Source organism: Sturnus vulgaris, chromosome 5 (genome assembly GCF_052056855.1).
Source record: "Sturnus vulgaris isolate bStuVul1 chromosome 5, bStuVul1.hap1, whole genome shotgun sequence".
NCBI classification, from domain to species: Eukaryota; Metazoa; Chordata; class Aves; order Passeriformes; family Sturnidae; genus Sturnus; species Sturnus vulgaris.
This window is the reverse complement of record NC_142247.1, coordinates 61517078-61531311: the sequence shown is the minus strand read 5'-3', so window position 1 is coordinate 61531311 and position 14234 is coordinate 61517078.

Here is a 14234-nt window from a genome sequence, read left to right as displayed (position 1 = left end):
CTTTCAAACCGAGACAGATTTTGGCGCCCGGAACGTGGGGCATTGCCTGAGGGCATTGAGAGAGGGGTAGAAAAGGGGATAACAGTTCTTAAATTACCCAAGCTTGTGGTAGGTGACACCATGCTGTCCAGCTTACCCTGGATTGGCCTCCATGTGGTCACTGCTATATCTCTCCCATTTGCAAGCCCTTTTTTAAACATGAGTTTCATAACCAAGGTTACTGTGGCTATTATCCAGTTTATTATGTGGGTTGATCAGTTGAGGAATTCATGGATTTTTAATTTTCTCTGGAAGATGGCCACATGGATTCAGAGCTATCACACTCTAAGTGTGTGTTTCTGGGGCTACTTCAATAATGGTACTTACTGTGAGGAAGTGGCAGCAGGTGAAATTTTTTCTCAACCCATCACAGGGTTTTTGAAGTTCACCCCACCAGTCTTCAAGGGGTTCCAATCCACTTTAAATGCTAATGACATTATATTGTGGCTAGTGTTGCTTATATCCCTGTTAAACCTGTTCTATCTAACATTCAGAGATAAGGGGAGATTGACTTGGATAACAACCCTGATACCTACCCGAGGAAATAGTGATGTTACCCCAGAGCCTGATCCTGTCCCAGAGACTAGGGAGGTTACCCCAGAGCCTGATCTTGTCCCAGAGACGAGGGAGGTTACCCCAGAGCCTGATCCTATCCCAGAGACTAGGGATATTACCCCAGAGTTTGACCCTGCTCCACAGCCCACCTCGGAAAGGAACCACCCAGAATGGGTGGGGGTGCTAGCAAAGGAGATACGTGAGATGGGCCAGATGCTGAAGGAGTACCTCTCCCCAGCTGGTGAGAAACCCTCCCCCTGCCTTAAAGAGGGAGACTCTGGTGGTGCAGCAGTGGGACCCACAGATGTTACATCTGTCCAGGTTCCAGCTGAACTGCAAGGGCACTCACAGCCAGCAGCAGTTGCCCCTGTGGAAACTAGGAAGTCTAAGATGAAAACAAGGCACCTAGATAATAAGGGTCAGGAAGGGGGCCCCTCACAACCAGCAGGGGAGCCAGAAGTTGAGATCATCACCGAGTCCCTGTCATACGAGAGTCTCCGTAACCTGCGAAAAGACATTGTACGGCGGGGCCGTGAGGCTTTTACAACCTGGTTACTGCGGGTCTGGGACCTTATGGGTACAGGTGTGCAACTGGATGGTACTGAGGCAAGGAATTTGGGAGCCTTGACCCAGGACTCAGGTGTGGACCAGGTATTTGTAAGGGAGACAGGTCTCCTTTCCCTCTGGGAGCGACTTTTAATGAGTGTGAGAGAGAGATTTGTCCACAGGGAAAGAATGCAGGAGTACCACCAGAGAACACGTTGGAATACCCTTGAGGAAGGGATCCAAAAGCTGAGAGAAGTGGCAGTACTGGAGGTGCTCTTTGGGAGGGATGGACAGCATGACAATGACCCTGACAAGGTCAGGTGCACAGGGCAGATGTTGTGGAATCTGGCAAACCTGGGCCCATCTCAATATACCCCCTTTATTGCAATGATTGATGCTGATACCAACCAAGTGACAGTGGGTTCTGTTGCCAACAGGCTCAGGAATTATCAGAGTATGATGGCTGGCCCAGTGCAGGCTCATGTCTCTGCTGTGGCTAAGGACCTCAGAGAGGAGTTTAAGGAGGAGATGAAGGAGATAAGGGAAGAGGTGAGGAAGATCAGTGCAGCACCAGTGAGAGTCATGGACCCCAAAAGTAGAGCCCAACGCCCCCCAGCTAGGGAGAGAGGGTACACCCCACGTGCTGACCTGTGGTTTTTTCTACGTGACCACGGGGAAGACATGAGAAGGTGGGATGGGAAACCCACTTCCGTCCTGGCAGCACGGGTGCGCCAAATCAGGGAGGGGAACACCAACAGAGGGAACTCCACTAAAGTGAGGGTAGCCTCAGCCTCCCATGGAGGTGCAGGGTATTACAGAAGGGAGGATGATCTGTCAGATCCCCTTGAAGGAACCTCCAGTATGTATGCCCAGGAGAGAAATAATAACCAGGGCTAGAGGGGCCCTGCCTCTAGCCAGGGAGAGGCACGGGAAAACCGGATCTTTTGGACGGTGTGGATCCGATGGCCTGGCACATCAGAGCCACAGGAACACAGAGCATTGGTTGACACTGGTTCACAATGTACATTAATACCATCAGGACATGTCGGAAAGGAACCTGTTTCAATTGCTGGGGTTACAGGGGGATCTCAGGAATTGACTCTGCTGGAGGCTGAGGTGAGCCTGACTGGGAAAGAGTGGCAGAAACATCCAATTGTGACTGGCCCAGAGGCACCATGTATCCTAGGCATAGACTTCCTCAGGAATGGCTATTACAAAGACCCAAAGGGACTCAGGTGGGCTTTTGGAATAGCTGCTGTGGCAGCAGAGGGCATTAAGCAGTTGAACACCCTGCCTGGGCTATCAGAAAACCCATCTGCAGTGGGACTCCTCAGGGTGAAAGAGCAACAGGTGCCAATTGCTACCTCAACAGTGCACCGCCGGCAGTACCGGACGAATCGAGATGCCGTGATCCCCATCCACAAGATGATCCGTGAGCTGGAGAGCCAAGGGGTGGTCAGCAAAACCCACTCACCCTTCAACAGCCCCATCTGGCCTGTGCGTAAATCGGAAGGAGAATGGAGATTGACAGTGGACTATCGTGCACTGAATGAGGTGACTCCACCGCTGAGCGCTGCCGTGCCGGACATGCTGGAACTGCAGTACGAGCTGGAGTCCAAGGCAGCAAAGTGGTACGCCACCATTGACATCGCCAATGCATTCTTCTCCATTCCTCTGGCAGCAGAGTGCAGGCCTCAGTTCGCTTTCACCTGGAGGGGTGTGCAATACACGTGGAACCGACTGCCCCAGGGGTGGAAACACAGCCCCACCATCTGTCATGGGCTGATCCAGGCTACACTGGAGAAGGGTGGAGCTCCAGAACATCTGCAGTACATTGATGACATCATTGTGTGGGGGGATACGGCAATGGAAGTATTTCAGAAAGGAGAAAAGATCATTGAGATTCTGCTGGGAGCCGGCTTCGCCATTAAAAAGAGCAAAGTCAAAGGGCCTGCCCAAGAGATCCAGTTCCTGGGAGTAAAGTGGCAAGATGGACGGCGCCAGATCCCCAGTGAGGTCATCAATAAGATCACTGCAATGTCTCCACCAACCAGCAAGAAGGAAACACAAGCCTTCCTAGGTGCCATAGGCTTTTGGAGAATGCACATTCCTGAGTACAGCCAGATTGTGAGCCCTCTTTACCTGGTCACCCGCAAGAAGAACGATTTCCACTGGGGCCCTGAGCAGCAGCAAGCCTTTGCCCAGATCAAGCAGGAGATTGCTCATGCTGTAGCCCTTGGCCCAGTCAGGACGGGACCAGATGTGAAGAACGTGCTCTACTCTGCAGCCGGGAACCATGGTCTGTCCTGGAGCCTTTGGCAGAAGGTGCCTGGTGAGACGCGAGGCCGACCACTGGGGTTCTGGAGCCGAAGCTACAGAGGGTCCGAGGCCAACTACACTCCAACGGAGAGGGAGATCTTGGCCGCCTATGAAGGGGTCCAAGCAGCCTCAGAGGTGGTTGGCACAGAAACACAACTCCTCCTGGCACCCCGACTGCCAGTGCTGAGCTGGATGTTTAAAGGAAAGGTTCCCTCAACCCACCATGCCACTGACGCCACATGGAGTAAATGGATTGCCCTCATCACACAACGTGCCCGTATTGGAAACCCGAATCGCCCTGGGATTTTGGAGATTATTACCAACTGGCCGGAAGGGGAAGACTTTGGCCTTGCCGACGAAGAGGAACAGGAACAGGTGACCCGGGCCGAAGAAGCCCCACCATATAACCAACTGCCAGCAGATGAAACATGCTATGCTCTTTTCACTGATGGTTCCTGCCGCATCGTGGGGATGAACCGGAAGTGGAAAGCAGCCGTATGGAGCCCCACACGACAGGTTGCACAAGCTACCGAAGGAGAAGGTGGATCGAGTCAACTTGCTGAACTCAAAGCTGTTCAGCTGGCCCTGGACATTGCTGAAAGAGAGAAGTGGCCAAAACTCTACCTTTACACTGATTCATGGATGGTAGCCAATGCTCTGTGGGGATGGCTGGAAAGGTGGAAAAAGGCTAACTGGCAACGTAGGGGAAAACCAATCTGGGCTGCCAATGAATGGAAAGACATTGCCACCCGGGTAGAGAAGTTGCCTGTGAAAGTCCGTCACGTAGATGCCCATGTCCCCAAGAGTCGGGCTAATGAGGAACACCGACACAATGAGCAGGTAGATCAGGCTGCACAGATAGAGGTGTCGCAGATAGATTTAGACTGGCAGCACAAGGGAGAGTTGTTCCTGGCTCGATGGGCCCATGATGCCTCAGGTCATCAGGGCAGAGATGCCACATATAAGTGGGCACGAGACCGAGGGGTGGATCTAACCATGGACAGTATTTCCCAAGTTATCCATGACTGTGAGACATGCGCTGCCATCAAGCAAGCCAAGCGGGTGAAGCCCCTCTGGTATGGGGGGCGATGGTCCAAATATAAGTATGGAGAGGCCTGGCAGATTGACTACATCACACTGCCTCAAACCCGCCAGGGCAAGCGCTATGTACTGACCATGGTGGAAGCCACCACTGGATGGTTGGAGACCTACCCTGTGCCTCATGCCACTGCTCGGAACACCATCCTGGGCCTGGAAAAACAAGTTCTTTGGAGGCATGGTACCCCTGAGAGAATTGAGTCAGACAATGGGACTCATTTCAAGAACAGCCTTATAAACACCTGGGCTAGAGAACACGGCATTGAGTGGGTGTACCATATCCCCTACCATGCACCAGCTGCAGGGAAAGTTGAACGGTGCAATGGCCTGCTTAAAACCACCTTGAAGGCACTGGGTGGGGGAACTTTCAAGAACTGGGAGATTAATCTACCAAAGGCCACCTGGTTAGTGAACACCCGAGGTTCCACTAACCGAGCAGGCCCTGCCCAATCTGAGCCCTTGGGAATATCGAATGGAGATAAGGTTCCAGTGGTACACATGAGAGGTATGCTAGGAAAAACTGTTTGGGTGAATCCTGCCTCCAGCAAAGACAATCCCATCCATGGAGTTGTATTCGCTCAAGGACCAGGTTGCACCTGGTGGGTGATGCAAAAGAATGGAGAGACCAGATGCATACCCCAAGGAGACCTTGTTTTAGGGTGAAATACCTATAGTACTGTGCCTATGTCTCTAACTGCATGTATGTATATATAATGTAACAGTTTAATTTGATATAGCATATTAGTATGGGAGAAATTCAGGGGTGGATAATGTTGGGGGTTGAATGCTTCGCTTTTCTTTCTGTGGAATTTCTCCCATTGTTATGCTAAGTAATTGTGGCTACACCTTAAAACGACAGATAATGTTCTCTCGTAGGGGGGTGGCTGGAGGGGGAGGGGGGGGGGAACCGGAAAAGGAAAGGTGGGATTGGGGGTCTGGAGCGGGGGGACTAGCTCTCGCTTGGCTGGTGGAGTGGGAAGACAACCTGGGCTCTGCTCTGGCATCTTCCCCTGTCATCCCAGCGCTGAGATCCACGCTCCCTGCCTTTGGACATCGCTCCGCGGCTCTCCCAGCTCACCCTACTACCTCCGGACACTCTGCTGAGCACCACGACCGACACCGTGAGGGGGGAGTAACTTTCCCCATCCTCTCTCTCCCCTGGGCCGCGGCCGCCATCACCCAGCCCTCTTCAACTGCGCGGGACCTGCCCTGCCCCCAGCACCGGTAACAGCACAGGGAGACGGCCTGCGGCCAGAAGGGACTGGAGTGGAGCTAGACTGTTTCTGTTGCCAATTTTTATAGCTGTTGTTGTTTTTTTCTGCTTTTGTTAAATACCAGTAAAGAACTGTTATTCTCATCCCCATATCTCCTGCCTGAAGGTGTCTGAATTGGACCTAAAATAATTAAAAGGGAGGGGGATTGCACTCTGCATCGCAGAAAAAGGGGCTCCTGCCTTTCCTTAGACCATACCTGTCTTTCAAACCGAGACAGTATAAAAACCTTCTTTTTTCTAAATTTAATCACTGCTTAATCATGCTTCCCCAGCAGACAGTAAAAGAGCATAAACACTTTGGATTCTTTCCCCCTTTTCCTTAAAATAGTGTACCATTAATTTCCTGTTTCTTAAGAGTTATTTTGGGGGTTTCTAGGCTTGACCTCTGGATAATCATCCCTCTTTGTATATAGCAACATTTCACCCTATATATTGAAGCAGTTAGACTTTAAACATCTCTATTTTTACTGCACTCATCTTTTAATGAAGGTTTAATTTAATTAACGAGGTCATGGTATCCTAACTCCCAACTTCTTTTTACAATGCCCAAAAACTTTGCAAAAAAGCTATCTGAAAAGTATCATGTTTGTTGTTATGCTGCATTTATGTTTATTTCCTAAGCAATACAACAAAGGCATCTATTAATGAAGAGCAGACACTCAGTTAACCACAGGCACAGTTTTTAAATCAAGTAGTATTTAATTAAATTGGAAAATCGTCCTTTTGTAGGGCCCAAAGTGTGGAACCTAAATAGAGATATATGTCAAATTGCTCTTCTTTGAATAAGTACTACAGCTTGCAAGATAGTAATTTTAAAATGTAAAGAAACATTAGCACCAGAACATTTGAAATATGAGAAATTTTTAGTTAAGTTTTTAGAGTTCTCACGCTAAGTAACTTATTCATCTCATAACTCGTTTTACGTCCTTAATTTCTTTTTCTGAAGTGGAAAATTACTTGTTTCTACTAAGTGCAAGAAATCCCATACTCTAAATTAATTAAAACATCTACATGAAACATCCATAAAGCTATCTTAGTTTTTTTTTTGCTCCTGTTTTAATTTTTAGTGGGATTTCTATTAGTATTTTCTTAGCATATTTTCCAAGAAAACAAGATTTGTCTGAATGATTGGTCTCCCTCTGATATATTTTTAATTGATTGCCTGATTTCAAATGAAGCTGGCAGTGGGTTTGTCTGCCAGTTATTAAGTCTCAAAGTTGCTGTGAGGACACTAGGGATAGCCACTACTAATGTGTCTCTTGACAGCAAATGAAGGAGAACTGAGAAGCCTTCTACTCTGTTTGGCAGGATTTGAATGAGTCAACCCATTCTCCTACTGTGGTCCCAGCAACAAGCTGGAAAAAGGCAAGCAGAGGGTGTACAAATGATGTACAAATTACTAGAATGATGTACAAATTACTAGAATTACAAGGTGGGGGAAAGCATCTGAGATACAGAATGGAGCTGAGGGTATTGGAAGGAAGTACAGGAAGCAAATAGAAAGACTGGAAAAATATTTTGATGGCATCATGGTGAGAAGTTGTAATGAACACAGAATACAAATTTATCAAAAACAACCTACATTGGTTTTACTACTCATGAAACACAGTAGTGGTTTCATAGTTCAGCACTGTTTTTATTTTTAATGGAACCTATCTGAAGAGAAATTATTTTTAGCTAATGAACACATTGTGATTTATATGTAAGAAAGATTTTTAAAGGGACTTTAAATCCTATGCCTTCGTTCTGATTGAGAGATGCAAGAAAAATTGCTAATTTATTGTTTTAAGATAATCCTTTCTAATTTCTGCCAAGTTCAAGATCTTCTCGTTTACTCTCTCATGGACCAGTTGAACTGCATTCTTCCCAATGTCTAAATCTGTTCCTATTTTTACCAGTGTGTACAAATATATCTGAAGTCAAATAAATAGAGATCTTTTGTGGGTATTCTTAGCTCAGAAAGTACACCTGCCTCTAGGTCAGTTATGTGAACCATCTAGACTTAAAGCAGAAAATCAGAATTTACCATCTTGTTCTTTAAAGCAAATAATGGATTTGTTAGTCTGAGCTGCAGCTTTGTTTAAGGCACATTTTTTTTCAGCTGCAGCCATGCAGTGATTCAAGCAGCCTGCTTGTTGAGTGTATTTATATGGCAAACCTTGCTGAGAAAAACTGAGCATGCCTTTATCAATATGCTGTTATTGAGCATGGGGAGATTCAAGCTACTTGCCCTTGTAATTTTTGCAGGTTTTTTTTTAAGTTATGACAAATCTTGAACCCAAATTCTTTTAACGTGGGTACAGCACAGTTAGCTGGTTACCTTGAGCTACTTGGAGCTGATCTAGATACCTGGAGCTAAACCCTTCTGAAAATCTGTCTGCAGTGTGTTGTGGGACATTTTTTCTCAGTATCAGTTCAATAACAAATACTGTGTGCTGCTAGAAGATGCAGATGCTCTTCACACACTACGTAAATGCATTTTATAAAATACCACACTTAGGAAGGTTTTTTTAAAGGGACTGAATGTATCTAAGGAAGTAGAGGGATGCTTCAAAATGCATTAAGAATCTTTGGTGGTTTATTAGTCTGTATGGTTGTCAGCAAGAGAGAAAGTATTGGAAATACAATGTATTTTACATGATTATTCACGTTGTAATTGCCACTCTATCCTCAACTGTATTTCTGTAATGGGAAAAGTAACACTAAGAAAATGAGTGGAATTATTATTTGTAGGACTGCAGTGACTAACAGTGGCATGAAAACTTAATGGACCTATGAAAGAACACTCTGTCTGCAGAGGAGTGTGTTGTCCATAGGAAAGTGTCTGTACAGAAACTGCCCACACAGGGCTGCTGTGTGGTGTTACAGTGCAGCAGTGAGCACAGTGTTTCTGTGGAGGCTGTTTACCTAGCTCAGCTATCGTGATTTTCAAATGGGACCTTCATACTGCACTGGAAAGAGTTTTTCACAGTTTCTCGGTTTGTAAAAGGCAGTTCCAGACCCTATTGTAAGGAGGTGTGTAGAGCCAAATAGCTGCTGATTAATGCTTTCTGTTCTGTGCCTGGAGAATTTTATGGATTACAGTGAATAAAAGGCTAATTTGTCTCCTAAAGTATATATTGATATAAATGTAACCACTTTTCTGCACTACCTAACTTGGGTTAATGGAGTGTTGCTTCAATGTATTGTGTTTCTGGCATGTTCTGACTGTATCTATAATGTCTTTGTGTGGCCTGAACTTCCTATTCATTATAAATCGGTGAACAGCAGTAAGCAGTTCAACAAACAGATATTTCTTAAGCTCTCAAACTCAAAGCCTGAATAACCTAAGGAGAAGTGCAATCAGACCTGCCAACTGTAAACAACAAACACTCTTCTAAAATGCAGAATGGCTTTCAGATAAAATAAAACTGAAAAATTAGGTTGACTTGCAACTCAGCTGTAGTTTATGAAAACATTAATACACAAAAGAATGAAGGCAGCACCAGTGCCTGCTAACAACTCCCTGCTTTTCTGCTTTTTTCTCTTTTCTCTTTCTGTTGCTTTCATGCCCAGTGTAACACACTACAAGCATACAAAAGGAAAGGGCTGCAGGGTTCCCTGAATTGTTCCAGTCAACTCTCTTCATGTTTGACTGCTAACTCCCATGCATAGAGATTAGAGGGAGACTGGAATAAACTTTAAAGTCTATGAAGAAGCTGGAGCAGCAGCAGAGCAAGAAGTAGGTGTTCATTGCTCCATGCAAAAGTCTGAAAATGTACAGGTACTTTCCCTGTTTGGCCCTTGCTTTCACCTTTTATCTGTAAGCAATTATTCTGAAATTTTTGGGTCTGCACACACTTATACCTGAATTTGAAAAGATAATGTTGGTTTCTTAGTTAATTTTTCCTCCAGAATCTGCATTCTTCCAAACTGCTTCATCTGTTCCAGCAGTAGTTTCAGAATTACTTTGGACATAACGTTATATACTGCACATTTCCATTTGATTTTCTGTAGCAGCATTTACTGAAGCTAGACAGGAAAATGCCCAGACTTTCCAACCTGGAGCACCAGACTGCAATGATAGTCTGGTCATTTTTTTGTGTGTATGTGGTAGAAACAGATCCACCCTTGCTTTTATTTCTACAGAATAAAGTCATCAATCCCAACTGTATAATTGTAGAATTTTTACCTGGACCCACACCCCTATGCAGCAGGCAAATACTGGTCAACAACAGAAAAAAATCACAATATATTAAGATGTTAATTTAGATATTATTTTAAAGAAAGGTTTTTATTCTTGGAAAAAGCAGTATGATTGGCAGTGAACCAGTTTTCAGAGAACAGAAAATAAGGAGCTGAGTTTATTAGTCAAGGCTGTCTGTCTTTCATAGCAATTCATCAAAAACATGCATGTATTAGAAGAAAGATGAAAAGGTATCTTTTCAGTCCTGGAAGAGGAGACTGTCCTTTCAAGGATACAATGGTGCTTTTCAAAAGAGCAGTGACTGTGAAACTTGTCCATCAATGGAAGGCTCCTTTCAGAGCAAATCTCTGTCTACCACTTTAGGTAAATATTCTCTAACATTCCCAATTGACTGAAATTATTGTTGCATAAAATATCTGTAAATATTACTTCTTTAATATCTGTAAAAAACAGGGGAAAACCCAGATAAATTGCTTAAGCAACCACTTTCTGAATGGTGTCTGTTGAACCAAGCTCCTCCCTCACCACAAGTTAAGAAGAGGAAGAAAGAGAACTCTGGACTTCAGTATTGAGGACTTGCTTGTCTGACTTACCCCAGCTCAGACTGTGACTGGCCAACGGGACTTCAGCCAAAAACACTTCACCTCTCATTCTCTTTTCCCTTTTTTTTCTATTCCTCTTCAACACACAGTTTCCACAGAAACAGAGCAGCACAAATAGCACAGATTTTGGGTGCCGTTCTAGAGAAGTAAATGTAACAAAACAGTCTGCATATAATGTCACATTTTGGTAAAAGGCTTTATTAAATTCAGAGGTTATATGGATACCAAAAATTATATTTGGAATTCTCTCTCTTCTTTTTAAACCTTTTATAGTAACTCCATGGATTGTCTGACAAAGTGGCAGCAGAAATATGAATCTAATATTCTATTTTATCACTTGGCTTATAGGGCTTTTTCAGATTTCTTTCCTCCCTACTATTTATCAGCAACATTGGCAAGTGTCTAACAGAAGAAACAGAATCAGGCATCCACTGTACCAGCTCACTATCCAGCTTCCACTGTGCCCCACAGCCAAAATTAGTGTTATCCCTAACACTGTTCTTATTTCATAGCTACACGGTAATTTTGTACACTGAAAAATACACTGAAGGTGGTGGAACATATTCCATGTTCCTAGCTAACCACTTAGCAGGTACCTGAGAGGTCCTTGCCTGCATAGCACACCTTATTTTTGTGCTCCTAAGTATGGATGCACTGGCCCAGTGAACGCTCAGATAAAATAAGCTGCTGTGAAGTGACATACTTAATATTACCTATTTCCTATTTGAAATCATTGATGTTTTCTGTACTGCTTCTACACAGTAGCCTGAAGTCAGTCGTGCTCTTTTTGTCAAGCAGCCAGGAGGAGCCAGGGATTACTTTTGCTAGTGCTAATCAGTTTGAACAACTCCATATGTGAATGATCTCCTTCATTTCTCCCAATATCTTCAGAGAGCGGAAGAGTGATGGGTGATAGAAAGGTGAAGGATTACTTGTATTCTGGATTTTATTGTCTACATGCAAAACTAGGCACATGAATAAGGAGCACTACTTTGTGGCTATAACCTGGAAGTTAGTCAAACTCAGGTACCAGGATTTTCTGTATGGATGATGAGGAATGAGATTTTGAAGTCATTCATAACTCTGAATAAAAAATACCCTAGGTATTCCCATAATCCATTTCAGTTTCACATCTGTGAATCTTTGATATGAATGCTGTGGCTGCTAAACAGTTTTTAGTGGCCAGATCCAGTTGCACTGAGAAAAACAGGCATTTTACCAGCAGCTTAATAGGGTACAAAATTTCACAGCAATAACAGTGATCAAAGGCAGTTAAAATAATTCATGGAAAACCCAGTGTGACAGCAGGCACAGGCAAGGCAGGCAGGCATGTAAAGAGCACACACTTCTACCCTGCAGGCCAGCACTCAAGCAGCATCAGCTGACAGGAGAGCTCATTTTCTCCCTCCACCTTTGTAGCCTTGGCTTTTCCTGCTGCGTGGGAGGCAGCAGCTTTGCTGCAAGAGAGGGTCCCACCCAGCATCACTCCCCACCCTCGCTCTTCCATGACCTTCATCAGCCCTGTGGGCAGCTCACACTTCAGCCTCTGTCCTGTCCCAGCTGTTCCCCTCCTCCTCTGCACAAATACACAGGAAGGTCTTTCACCCTTTAAAGGCCTTCTGAGATAATTGTGAATAGGGGCAGAAATAAATAATTATTCCTCCAGCTCAGATCCCTATTGCATATTATATTTTGTCTTTACCATCTTTGCAAAACCTGAACAGTGCCACTCAGAGAGTTGATCTGTGGGTGATCGCATCCTGTTTTGTCTTCACTGCTGCAAAGCTTTACAGCACCTCTGAATCAGTTGGTCTAATGGTGAAATTAAGATAAAAAAACGTATTTCACAGTTGCCTCCCAATCCTATCCTTAAGGTTGATTTTCTATAGTCATATACATTCTTAATTTAAACCCACTCTGTAGAGCACATTAATTTTTTAGGGACAAACAGACTTGGTCAAAAAAACCTCTCTCTGCCTAAAATTCTCCCTGTCTGTCTAGATAAGATGCTTTTCCACCTTTCTTCTATTTCCAACTTATCTACAAAAGGATTTAGAGATGAATTTGAGAAATAAGCAGCTTTTTATTTTTTTTTTAATGGCTGAAGGGAAAAGGAGAAGAATCAAAGGTGATAGCCTATTAAAGTGCTATAAACTTTGATAATTTGTGTTCTCAGAAAACCCTTTTTTGTCATTATTTTGGGAATCTGTATGATTCATTTTGGACTGTTTTCAAAATTCCTCAGAGAACCTTTTCGGTGAAATTGCGTTGGGAATAAAATTCTGTATTTAAAAAAAAAAATCCCTTTTTCATAATACTATATTTTTAAATTTTGCATGGTAATGAGTTATCACCCCCACTTTTTGCTTCATGCAAGGCCTCAAAATAAGCATGAAAAATGCAAACAACCTACATATGAAAAATACATTGGGCTTTTAATAGTTCTTTCATTTTAGTTCTCTGTGGTGCTATTAGTGACAGGTAAAAATCAGACCAGTTAAGTGCTGCTGGTGCAAAGAGGTGTAAAATTACAAGTTATCTGCTTGATTGTCTGTGCCCCTGGGAGGCATAAAACTGAAGAAGAGTGAGAGCAGCTATTGCTGCTCTATTTTATTAGCTGTTTCTACAGACTGGGAACATCTCAACTTTGTACCTTAAGATTTTCAACGAGCATCTTTGGAGGAGATTGACTCAACATGCTTCTCACTTGCATTCTCCTCCTAGGCAGATTTATGCTCCCATCTGCTGAGATGTGCTATCCTGATTTCTCCTCCTGGGGAGCCTGAGAGTAGGAAGACATTACAAATTTATTACAATTTGGTAATGGTTGGTCGTATTTTTTTTCCAAAAGCAAACCTCCTTTAGTTTACATTAAACTGAGTTTCTGTGGGAATGTACTGATGCATTGTAATAGAGATTAAAATAATTTTTTAATGATACCACCAAATGGATATATTAGATCATTTATAATATAAGGGTTTTTAATTGTTAAACCAACCAGAGGAAAAAAGCTCAAGTTGCAGCCATATTATTATTTTCTTTTTATATTTTACACTATAATTCTGTATGTAAAAGGAGCACTTGACTAATGGAAAGACAAAGGGGTTATGACTGCAAGCCCTTTGCCAGCTTATACTTGGAAACCATGTTAAGGGTAGATCATAACAGAAAGTGATTGAGCCATCTTCAATGGTCTCTACTGATGGTCTCGACTTGCCAATGTGGATCAATTTTATCTCTGAAGCAGAACTTGCATTTCCCTCCTTTCAGCCCCTGAACCATAGGAAGGATGATCTCAAGGATTTTGTCTGTAGATTCTCAAACACAGGCAGACAGTTCTTTAGTATGTCAGAGAATGCTTGTTGGTATTGAGAAAGGAGTAATAAACTTTTCTGAATATATTAGAAGACTTGGGAAACACACAGGACTGATCTTATTAAGCTATTTACCTTGTGGTAGCACATGCAGGTCCTTCAAAATGCTGGTTCTTCAGTGTATGAGGTACTTCATACCACTCCAAATTCTATCTGAGCTGATGGTAGTAGATGAACACATAGTCAACAGGGAGAACTAAGAGAAGGGTAATTATCATACCAAGCATAGTTGTAAGATGCAA